This window comes from Oncorhynchus masou, chromosome 5 (genome assembly GCF_036934945.1).
Source record: "Oncorhynchus masou masou isolate Uvic2021 chromosome 5, UVic_Omas_1.1, whole genome shotgun sequence".
NCBI classification, from domain to species: domain Eukaryota; kingdom Metazoa; phylum Chordata; class Actinopteri; order Salmoniformes; family Salmonidae; genus Oncorhynchus; species Oncorhynchus masou.
The window spans coordinates 67,257,865-67,270,661 of record NC_088216.1 but is presented as its reverse complement, the minus strand read 5'-3'; positions in this window follow the sequence as shown (position 1 = coordinate 67,270,661).

Here is a 12,797-nt window from a genome sequence, read left to right as displayed (position 1 = left end):
TCGATCTAGCAACCTAACCGATCTACCTGCCACCCCTCTTGGCATTCTCTCAACTAGCTTCACCCTGAATTATTTTCCAACAGTCTTGAAGGAAAAGGTTAAGTGTGCCTTGAATTCTAAATACATCACGACAGTGTGACCAGCAAAGCACCATCACACCTCCTCCATGCTTCATGGTGGGAACCACACATGCGGAGATAGTCCGTTCACTTACACTGCTTCTCACAAAGACACGGCGGTTTGAACCAAAAATCTCAAATTTGGACTCATCAGACCAAATTACAGATTTCCGCCAGTCTAATGTCCATTGCTTGTGTTTCTTGGCCCAAGCAAGTCTCTTCTTATTATTGGTGTCCTTTAGTAGTGGTTTCTTTGCACCAATTTGACCATGAAGGCCTGATTCACGCAGTCTCCTCTGAACAGTTGATGTTGAGATGTCTGTTACTTGAACTCTGAAGCATTTCTTTGGGCTGCAGTTTCTAAGGCTGGTAACTCTAATAAACGTATCCTCTGCAGCAGAGGTAACTCTTTCCTTTGGCGGTCCTCATGAAAGCCAGTTTTATCATAACGCTTGATGGTTTTTGCAATTGCACTTGAAGAAAATTTCAAAGATCTTGACATTTTCTGGATTGACTGACCTTCATGTCTTGTTAGTAATGATGTTGTAACACTTTTTTTATTACTATATGATTCCATATGTGTTATTTCATAGTTATGAGGTCTTATTCTACAATGTAGAAAATAGTAAAAATAATAAACCCTTGAATGAGTAGGTGGTACAGTAAGTCAACACTTTAACTAGGCCACTCAGGAACATTCACTGTCTTCTTGGTAAGCAACTGCAGTGTAGATTTAGCCTTGTGTTTTAGGTTTTTGTCCTGCTGATTAATTAACCCTCCTGTTGTGTTTGTTTCATGTTAATTAATTGTGTGTTCCCGGTACAAAATTACCTCTTAATTATAGCTGATTATAAATCCCTAATAATATATTATCACCTAATATTGTGTTAGATCTTTTTATCAACTTAAGTTCTTGTGAACATTACACGTTTTGAACTTCTATTTGCTTTTTTATGGCCAGTATGACCTGAGCTCGTACAAACCTTTTTTGAGTTTAAAAAAACAATGTATGGATTATTTTGACTAACAAATACTCAGATGAAACATATTGTGCTATTTATCACAGACTACTTTGTGTCAAACTTTAACAAGGACTCTCTCCTCCTCACCAGTGTCATGATCATAGATATGATCAAGAGCCTCACATACAGTATATTGTTTGGTCATTGTGCTGCCACAGAATTAATTGTTAGCAAGGCCCCAAAAAAGCTTTATATACCAGAGCTGCGATAATTTCTATATATTATTGAAACAATATGGCGATTGTTTGTGAGAATGCCAACAGGTGTGAGTCCCGTTTGGGTTGCCTTTCTAGCCAAGAAGGGAAGTGAGGTGTGTGTTTGTTTGATCAAACTTACATGCATGTGGGGGTCTGGGAGAGGAAGTATGTCCATCTGATGAATGGACATGTGCCTGAACTCAATTTTATACACTAATTGTAGTCTCACCCATTCTTTTCTAAGACCGGTCATTTTTGACTGGGAACACCACATGTGTTCAAAAGTTATATAAAACACCCAAAATGTAATGAAAATCATCAATGTATTTTGTGTGTTCAGATGACCTGTGTGGACAGTCATGGAACCTTATGACAATCAGATTAAATTAACTACAGAGAGAACTTGTAAATAGGTCCAATTCGACCGGAAGACAACAGGAGGGTTAATCTCTGTGTCTGGTGGAAAGCAGACAGAACCAGGTTGTCCTCTAGGATTGTTGCCTATTTTATTTAATTTAATCTTTATTTAACTAGGCAAGTCAGTTAAGAACAGATTCTTATTTACATTGACGGCCTACACGGCCTGTGCTTAGCTCCATTCCGTGAATGTTTTTTTTTATCCTGAAAAATTCCCCAGTCCTTAACAATTACAAGCGTACCCATAACATGATGCAGCCACCACTATGCTTGAAAATATGGACAGTGGTAATCAGTAATGTGTTGTATTGGATTTCCCCCAGAAATAACACGTCATATTCAGCACAAAAAATGAATTGCTTGGCCACATTTTTTTGCAGTATTACTTTAGTGCCTTGTTGCAAACAGGATGCATATTTTGGAATATTTTTATTCTGTACAAGGTTCCTTCTTTTCACTCTGTCAATTAGGTTAGTATTGATGAGTAACTACAATGTTGTTTATCCATCTTCAGTTTTTGTCATGTCTTGTTATGTCTGTTCCTGTCCTTTCTCTTCACTCTGTCTCTCTCTGCTGGTCTTTTTAGGTTACCTTCTCTGTCTCTCATTCTTCAGCTGTTCTACATCTCCCCTAACTAGCTCATTCACTCTTTCACACCTGTTCTCTCTTCCCCCTCTGATTAGGTCTCTATTTCTCTCTCTGTTCCTTACTTTCAGTGTCTGATTCTTGTTTGTGTTTTTGATGCCAGAAGCAATTGTTTGCTTCCACCTTGTCCTATCCTATCGGAGTCTGCCTGGCAGGTGCATCCTGCACTAAACGTTCTTTTTGTTCCATTGTCAACGTTGGAAGAGGATTTATGCCATTCCTGTTTTTCATTAAAGAACTCTGTTTTCTGTTAAAACCGCTTTTGGGTCTTCACTCAAGTACATAACAGAAGAATCAGACCAAGAATGGACCCAGCGGCTCCGGACCCTTTTCACTCCGCCGTCGAGATCCAGGGAGCGATGCTAGGCAGACACGAGGAGGAATTGTCTGCTGCTCGACATGCCGTTGAGACCCTGGCCGTCCAAGTCTCCGACCTCACAAGACAGGTTCACCAACTCCACCTCGATCCACCGCCCACTTCCAGGGTTTCCGAGTCTCCGGGCCCAGGATCAACAACCCGCCCTGTTACTCAGGGAGCCCAAGTGCCGCTCATTCCTCACTCAGTGTGATGTGGTGTTCTCTCTCCAGCCCAACACTTACTCCAGGAGCGCAGCCCGCATCGCCTACGTCATTTCTCTCCTCACCGGACGGGCGCGTGAGTGGGGCACGGCAATCTGGGAGGCGAGGGCTGAGTGTATTAACCAGTTTCAGGACTTTAAGGAGGAGATGATACGGGTTTTGACCGTTCTGTTTTTGGGGAGGAGGCTTCCAGGGCCCTGTCTTCCCTATGTCAGGGGAATCGATCCATAACGGATTATTCTATTGAGTTTCGCACTCTCGCTGCCTCTAGTGACTGGAACGAGCCGGCTTTGCTCGCTCGTTTTCTGGAAGGGTCTCCTTGTCGAGGTTAAGGATGAGATCCTCTCCAGGGAGGTTCCTTCCAGTCTGGACTCCTTAATAGCTCTCGCTATTCGCAAAGACGGTTTGATCTTCGTCGCCGAGCACGTGGAGAGGAGTTCGCGTTCTCCGTTGCTCCCCTCTCCACATCACTGCCACCTGCCGCATCACTGCCACCCTCCCCCGCCGGCTCGGATGCTGAGCCTATGCAGCTGGGGGTATCCGCATCGGCCAAGGAGAAGGAACGGAGAGTCACCAATCGCCTCTGTCTCTACTGCGGCTCCGCTGGTCATTTTGTCACCTCATGTCCAGTAAAAGCCAGAGCTCATCAGTAAGAGGAGGCTACTGGTGAGCAAATACTCAGGCCTCTCCTTCTGGATCAACTCACCTTTCCGGTCCATCTCCGCTGGCCCGGTTCATCTGCTTCCTGCAGTGCCTTGATAGACTCTGGGGCGGAGGGCTGTTTTAACGAGACCTGGGCTCGGGAACATGACATTCCTCTCAGACAGTTAGGGGAGCCAACGGCCTTGTTCGCTTTAGATGGTAGTTCTCTCCCCAAGATTCAGCGTTAGCTGCCTTTAACCCTCACTGTCTCTGGTAATCATAGCGAAACCATTTCTTTTTTAATTTTTCGTTCACCTTTTACACCTGTTGTTTTGGGTCATCCCTGGCTAGTGCGCCATAACCCTTCTATTAATTGGTCTAGTAATACTATCCTATCCTGGAATGTTTCTTGTCATGTGACCTGTTTAATGTCTGCTATCCCTCCTGTTTCCTCTGTCTCTTCTTCACAGGAGGAGCCTGGCGATTTGACAGGGGTGCCGGAGGAGTATCACGATCTGCGCACGGTGTTCAGTCGTTCCAAGGCCACTTCTCTCCCTCCACACCGGTCGTATGACTGTAGTATTGATCTCCTTCCGGGAACTACTCCCCCGGGGTAGATTATACTCTCTGTCGGCTCCCGAACGTAAGGCTCTCGAGGATTATTTGTCGGTTTCGCTCGACGCCGGTACCATAGTCTCCTCCTCCTCTCCCGCCACGGGGTTTTTTTTGTTCAGAAGAAGGACGGGTCCCTGCGCCCATGCGTGGATTATAGGGCTGAATGACATAACAGTTAAGAATCGTTATCCGCTTCCTCTTATGTCTTCAGCCTTAAAGATCCTGCAGGGAGCCAGGTTTTTCACCAAATTGGACCTTCGTAACGCCTACCATCTCGTGCGCATCAGGGAGGGTACGAGTGGAAGACGGCGTTTAACACTCCGTTAGGGCACTTTGAATACCGGGTTCTTCCTTTCGGCCTCGATACGCTCCAGCTGTCTTTCAGGCACTAGTTAACGACGCCCTCTAACATGCTGAACATTTTTGTTTTCGTTTACATGGACGATATCCTGATTTTTTCACCGTCTCTCTCGATTCATGTTCAGCACGTGCGGCCCGCGTCCTCCAGCGCCTCTTGGAGAACTGTCTTTATGTGAAGGCTGAGAAGTGCACTTTTCATGCCGCCTCTGTCCCTTTTTCGGTTCCGTTATTTCCGCTGAGGGCATTAAGATGGATCCCGCTAAGGTCCAGGCTGTCATTGATTGGCCCGTTCCTAAGTCAAGCTGCAGCGCTTTCTGGGCTTCGCTAATTTCTATCGTCGTTTCATCCGTAATTTCGGTCAGGTGGCAGCTCCCCTCACAGCCCTTACTTCTGTTAAGACGTGCTTTAAGTGGTCCGTTTCCGCCCAGGGAGCTTTTGATCTTCTTAAGAATCGTTTTACATCCGCACCTATTCTTGTTACACCTGACATCTCTAGTCAGTTTGTTGTTGAGGTTGACGCGTCAGAGGTGGGCGTGGGAGCCATTCTTTCTCAGCGCTCTCTCTCTACGGCAAGGTCCATCCTTGCGCGTTTTTCTCTCATCGCTTATCGCCGTCAGAACAAAACTATGATGTTGGTAATCGCGAACTGCTCGCCATCCGCTTAGCCCTAGGCGAATGGCGACAGTGGTTGGAGGGGGCGACCGTTCCTTTTGTCGTTTGGACTGACCATAGGAACCTTGAGTACATCCGTTCAGCCAAACGACTTAATGCGCGTCAGGCTCGTTGGGCAAGCTCGTTTCGAGTTTGTTATTTCTTATCGTCCGGGCTCAAAGAACACCAAGCCTGATGCTTTATCTCGTCTCTTCAGTTCTTCTGAGGTCTCCACCGACCCCGAGGGGATTCTCCCTGAAGGGCGTGTTGTCGGGTTGACTGTCTGGGGAATTGAGAGGCAGGTAAAGCAAGCACTCGCTCACACTCCGTCGCCGCGAGCTTGTCCTAGGAACCTTCTGTTCGTTCCCGTTCCTACTCGTCCGGCCGTTCTTCAGTGGGCCCACTCTGCCAAGTTAGCCGGCCACCCCGGCGTTCGGGGTACGCTCGCTTCCATTCGCCAGCGTTTCTGGTGGCCCAAAAACGTGACGCGCGTCGATTTGTCGCCGCTTGTTCGGTCTGCGCGCAGACTAAATCTGGGAACTCTCCTCCTGCCGGCCGTCTCAGACCGCTTCCCATTCCCTCTCGACCGTGGTCTCACATCGCAAGATTTCATCACCGGACTGCCTTCATCAGCGGGAAGACAGTTATTCTTACGGTTGTCGATAGATTCTCTAAGGCGGCTCATTTCATTCCTCTCGCTAAGCTCCCTTCTGCTAAGGAGACGGCTCAGATCATTATCGAGAATGTTTTCCGAATTCATGGCCTTCCGTCTGACGTCGTTTCCGACAGAGGCCCGCAGTTCACGTCTCAATTTTGGAGGGAGTTTTGCCGTTTGATTGGGGCTTCCGTCAGTCTCTCGTCCGGCTTTCATCCCCAGTCTAACGGTCAAAACGGGCCAATCAGACTGTTGGTCGCATTTTACGCAGTCTTTCTTTTCGTAACCCTGCGTCTTGGTCAGAACAGCTCCCCTGGGCAGAGTACGCCCAAACTCGCTTCCCTCGTCTGCTACCGGTCTATCTCCTTTTCAGAGTAGCCTCGGGTACCAGCCTCCGCTGTTCTCATCTCAGCTCGCCGAGTCCTGCGTCCCCTCCGCTCAGGCTTTTGTCCAGCGTTGCGAGCGCACCTGGAAGGGGTCAGGTCGGCACTTTGCCGTAATAGGGCGCAGACTGTGAGGGCCGCTAATAGCGTAGGACCAAGAGTCCTAGATATTGTTGCGGTCAGAGAGTATGGCTCTCCACTCAGAACCTTCCCCTTAAGACAGCTTCTCGCAAGTTCGCGGTTCATTGGTCCGTTCCGTATTTCCCAGGTCATTAATCCTGTCGCAGTGCGACTTCTTCTCCGCGCTATCTTCGTCGCGTTCACCCGGTCTTCCATGTCTCCTGTGTTAAGCCCGTTCTTCGCGCCCCGCTCGTCCCTCCCCCCATCCTTGTCGAGGCGCACCCATCTACAGGGTTCGTAAGATTTTGGACATGCGCCCTCGGGGCCGTGGTCATCAGTACCTAGTGGATTGGGAGGGGTACGGTCCTGAGGAGAGGAGTTGGGTTCCCTCTCGGGACGTGCTGGACCGTTCGCTGATCGATGATTTCCTCAAAATAAAAAGGTTTCCTTAGGAGGCGCTCGGTGAGTGTACTGTCATGTCTTGTTATGTCTGTTCCTGTCCTTTCTCTTCACTCTGTCTCTCTCTGCTGGTCTTTTTAGGTTACCTTCTCTGTCTCTCATTCTTCAGCTGTTCTACATCTCCCCTAACTAGCTCATTCACTCTTTCACACCTGTTCTCTCTTCCCCCTCTGATTAGGTCTCTATTTCTCTCTCTGTTCCTGCTACTTTCAGTGTCTGATTCTTGTTTGTGTTTTTGATGCCAGAAGCAAGCTGTCGTCTCGTTTGCTTCCACCTTGTCCTATCCTGTCGGAGTCTGCCTGGCAGGTGCATCCTGCACTATACTACGTTCTTTTTGTTCCATTGTCAACGTTGGAAGAGGATTTATGCCATTCCTGTTTTTCATTAAAGAACTCTGTTTTCTGTTAAAACCGCTTTTGGGTCTTCACTCAAGTACATAACAGTTTTCTCCTATCACAGCCATTCAACTCTGTAACTGTTTTAATGTCACCATTGGCCTCATGGTGAAATCCCAGAGCAGTTTCGTAACTCTCTGGCAACTGTGTTAGGAAGGACGCCTGTAGTGATTGGGTTTATTGATACATCATCCAAAGTGTAATTAATAACTAACTACACCATGCTCAAAGGGCTATTCAATGACTGCTTTTTAAATGTATTTTTACCCTTCTGCCAATAGGTGCCCTTATTTACGAGGCATTGGAAAACCTCCTTGGTCTTTGTGGTTGAATCTGTATTTTAAATTAACTGGTCGACTAAGGGACCCTACAGATAATTGTATGTGTGGGGTACAGAGATGAGGTAGTCATTCAAAAATCATGTTAAATACTATTATTGCACAGTCAGTCCATGCAACTTATTATGTGACTTGTTACATATATAGGCTTGCCATAACAAAGGGGTTGAATACTTATTTACACAAGACATTTCAGCTTTACATTTTTTGTAAATTTGTGAAAATGTCAAAAAAAGATCATTCCACTTTGACATTACTGCATTGTGTGCAGGCCAGTGACAAATATCAATTGAATTCATTTTCAATTCAGGCTGTAACACAACAAAATGGGGGAAAAGTTCTAGGGGTGTGAGTACTTTCTGAAGGCACTGTATTAGAACCAATGGTAACATATTAAGCATTTAAATCTAATTTATTTGTCACATACACATGTTTAGCAGATGTTAATGCGAGTGTAGCGAAGTGCTTGTGCTTCTCGTTCCGACCATGCAGTAATGTCTAACAAGTCATCTAACCTAACAATTTCACAACAACTACCTTACACACAAGTGTAAAGGAATGAATAAGAATATGTACATAAAAATATATGAATGAGTGATGGCCGAACGGCATAGGCAAGATAATTTATTCAGTAGGTTTTCTAATAAATGTGTTAATTAATTCACATCTAGGATGTTGCTGGGCTCAGTAAAGGGCAGTGTTGTTCCCCTGGTGTTCTGGTACCAGTGCCGTGAGAAAGGATGCTAGGCTTAGCGGAGACAGCTCAGGAATGAATGCAGTGGAGAGACACACAGATGTACTGCCAGTTCCTTAATATGTAATAGTAATTAGCACTAGGGTAGGGGGGCACAAATATGACACAATCCTAATTATGTCTACTAATACACACTTAAACTGCTAATTAGTTGAATGTCCCTATAATTGACTAAGTGTTTTTATTCATTGACAACTACGATGATGCAAGGCCTAGCCCAGATAATGATGATGCCCAGGTCCATCATAAAGCTGAAGAAAGAGAACAAGAGAAGCAAATGGGCTAGTGTGGCAAAAATGTCAGGGAAGAATTTTCATCCCAGTTTGCCAAGGCAGTGCAGGGAGTTATTTAAAAAAGAATGTATTTAACCTTTACTTAACTAGGCAAGTCAGTTAAGAACAAATTCTTATTTCCGATGACGGCCTACTCCGGCCAAACCCAGACAACGTTGGGCCAATTGTGTGCCGCCCTATGGGACACCCAATCACGGTCGGATGTGATACAGCCTGGATTCAAACCAGGTACATAGTGACGCCTCTAGTGCTGAGATGCAGTGCCTTAGCCCGCTGCACCACTCAGGAGCCCAAAAGTTCTATACAGGAATGCACCTTCTCATAATGTTGGTTCAGTGTGAATTATTATTTAGTGATAAAACTGAAATAAAAAGCAAGATGTTCTGTTATCTGATACCCACTGCAGATATTATTGGCAAAGCATTTATTTTAACACTGTTCACCTTACAAAAATTATTGCAGTCAGAGTGCATTATAACTGCGGTATGCAGCAAATACAGCCTCCAAAATAAAACATTTTTACTGCTGTAATTTTGCAGTGTAATTCTCCAATTACTGCATCTAAAATACCACAGTCTACTACAGTCTTTTTTTGTAAGGGTCCCTCATGCAGCTCCAGTCGAGCACTATAAATGACACCGCATTTTACACTCGACTCGTTTCTATAAATGGCTAAAAACAGCCGGTGTCATCCCTGGGAATCGAGTCTTACATGATATGTTTCAGTTCTGTGGTCCATAGGCCCACCATCCATACATGGTAAAAAAGGAGACACCATAACAATAAAAAGTGGCTTTGCAGAAATATAAACCTATCAATAAAAAGATAGCATTTGGGAACAGAGAAGGAAGTGCAATTAGGCAGCCACCAGGTAGACTAGCTGCTTGCCTTCATCAGGCATTTGAGTTTAATATTATAAACAAGAAAGGATAGTAAAGAACTTGATTGCATAGTAACTTATATTACAGTTGCTCTGCAATGAACTGAGATTACAGAATCTACCCCAAACCCCACTGCAATGCTACCGGAGGCTTACTTCCGTTGACCAACTATCTGGCATTAGTCACAGAATTGACTGAAACTGAAACAGTGGCAGCGTGTGCGTTTTTACTAGAAACGATGTGCATTTGAACCTTCGTTCAGATCTGAAAACGGATGGTCTTGTGGTTGCATGGGTAGATATACTTCTTCCTATATGTCATCCTATACCTGTTGGTGTATCGGCCTCCGAAGCAGAATCATTTATATGGTATATTATATACTTGTTGGTGTGTGCTATCGGCCTCCTAAGCAGAATCATTTATATGGTATATTATATACTTGTTGGTGTATCGGCCTCCTAAGCAGAATCATTTATAGAATCAGAATCATTTATATGGTATATTATATACTTGTTGGTGTATCGGCCTCCTAAGCAGAATCATTTATATGGTATATTATATACTTGTTGGTGTATCGGCCTCCTAAGCAGAATCATTTATATGGTATATTATATACTTGTTGGTGTATCGGCCTCCTAAGCAGAATCATTTATATGGTATATTATATACTTGTTGGTGTATCGGCCAGAATCATTTATATGGTATATTATATACTATCGGCCTCCTAAGCAGAATCATTTATATGGTATATTATATACTTGTTGGTGTATATCGGCCTCCTAAGCAGAATCATTTATATGGTATATATTATATACTTGTTGGTGTGTGCTATCGGCCTCCTAAGCAGAATCATTTATATGGTATATTATATACTTGTTGGTGTGAGCTATCGGCCTCCGAAGCAGAATCATTTATATGGTATATTATATACTTGTTGGTGTGAGCTATCGGCCTCCGAAGCAGAATCATTTATATGGTATATTATATACTTGTTGGTGTGAGCTATCAACCTCCTAAGCAGAATCATTTATATGGTATATTATATACTTGTTGGTGTGAGCTATCGGCCTCCTAAGCAGAATCATTTATATGGTATATTATATACTTGTTGGTGTGAGCTATCGGCCTCCTAAGCAGAATCATTTATATGGTATATTATATACTTGTTGGTGTGAGCTATCGGCTCCTAAGCAGAATCATTTATATGGTATATTATATAATTTATCGGCCTCCTAAGCAGAATCATTTATATGGTATATTATATACTTGTTGGTGTGAGCTATCAACCTCCTAAGCAGAATCATTTATATGGTATATTATATACTTGTTGGTGTGTGCTATCGGCCTCCTAAGCAGAATCATTTATATGGTATATTATATACTTGTTGGTGTGAGCTATCGGCCTCCTAAGCAGAATCATTTATATGGTATATTATATACTTGTTGGTGTGAGCTATCAACCTCCTAAGCAGAATCATTTATATGGTATATTATATACTTGTTGGTGTGAGCTATCGGCCTCCTAAGCAGAATCATTTATATGGTATATTATATACTTGTTGGTGTGAGCTATCGGCCTCCTAAGCAGAATCATTTATATGGTATATTATATACTTGTTGGTGTGTGCTATCGGCCTCCTAAGCAGAATCATTTAGATGGTATATTATATACTTGTTGGTGTGAGCTATCGGCCTCCTAAGCAGAATCATTTATATGGTATATTATATACTTGTTGGTGTGAGCTATCGGCCTCCTAAGCAGAATCATTGATATGGTATATTATATACTTGAATCGAATTGCTGTGATCACAATGTATTTGCTGATAGGGAATGTTTTCTGCTTGGGGATTTTAATACAAATGTGCAATTATCACCCAAGAAAAGTACACTAGTAAATGCCCTGTATAACTTTAATCAGTTATTTGGACTAAAACAACTGATTGAGCCAACCCGGGTGTGTATTGACAGTAAATCAACTTTGGATTTGATTATTGTATCAGACCAAGAGAATGTCTGCCAGTCAGGAGTCTTAAATATTGGTTTTAGTGATCATATGGTAACCTACTGTACCCGTAAGACATCCCAAATGCTACTAGAACCAGGTAATAAATACATGAAAGTCTATGAAACAATACTGAAAGGAACGTTTTGTAGAAGTTCTTGGCATGATGGATTGGTCTCATGCACTAACCTGTGACGCTGCTCACGCTTGGTATCCTTTTAAAGATCGGTTTCTGTCTGCACTCGACTCTCTGGCTCCAATGAAACAAATTCTAAACAGTGGTCAGGGAAATGGATCACTTCCCGAGATCTTATACCTCAAAACAAAAATGGATCACAACCTGGACAGATTCAGAAGGACAAATCTATAACCACATTATGATGGTTATATTAACAGTAGAAACCAGGCAAGATACAAAATGGAAAAGGGCAAATCCCAACATTACATAGACGCTGTTAATGACAACTTACATCAGCCTTGTAAACTGTGGAACATTTTTAAGGACATTGGCTCAACTCCCCATAAGGTAAAATCCTGTACTATTGGCCTGGATATTGATGATGTTTTATGCTATGACCAGGAAAAGGTTGCAAATTATTAAGACATTTTTTTACTACTATAGTCTCATCTCTGGTAAAGAAGTTACCGACCTGCTCTGGACACTATGGCCAGTCTTTCATTAAGAACGTTTACCATAGAAAAGCTATCACAAATTATTTGTTTGAGCTGTGAATTGTAACAGAGGACAAAGTTTCAAATCTAGTATGCTTAATGAGCAAAAACAAAGCAACTGGGATGGATAATCTTCCTGTAAGATTCATCAAGTATAGTGCTTGTGTCACTGCTAAAATGATAACGCATATTGTAAACTTGTATTAGTAGTGGTACATTTCCCAATGATCTCAAAACAGCTGGGGTGGATCCGCTCCACAAGAAGAGCAGTAACATTTTAATCCACTTGAGGGATACCTTCTCGAGCACAAACTTCTTTATGAACTACCATCTGTCTTTAGAACAGCTCATTCCACATATACTTGCCTTATCCACCATTTAGACCACATTAAGCAGGAAAGTGAGAAGGGGGAACTATACAGGTATGGTCATGTTAGACTTACAGAAAGCTTTTGACACTGTGGACCATGATATTCTCCTGATGAAACTGAAATGCATGGGTCTAAATGATGTAGCAGTGAATTGTTTGAGGTCTTTTCTGACCAACAGAACACAAGTATGTAATGTTGGTGATGTTCTGTAAGAGGCCAAAGAAAT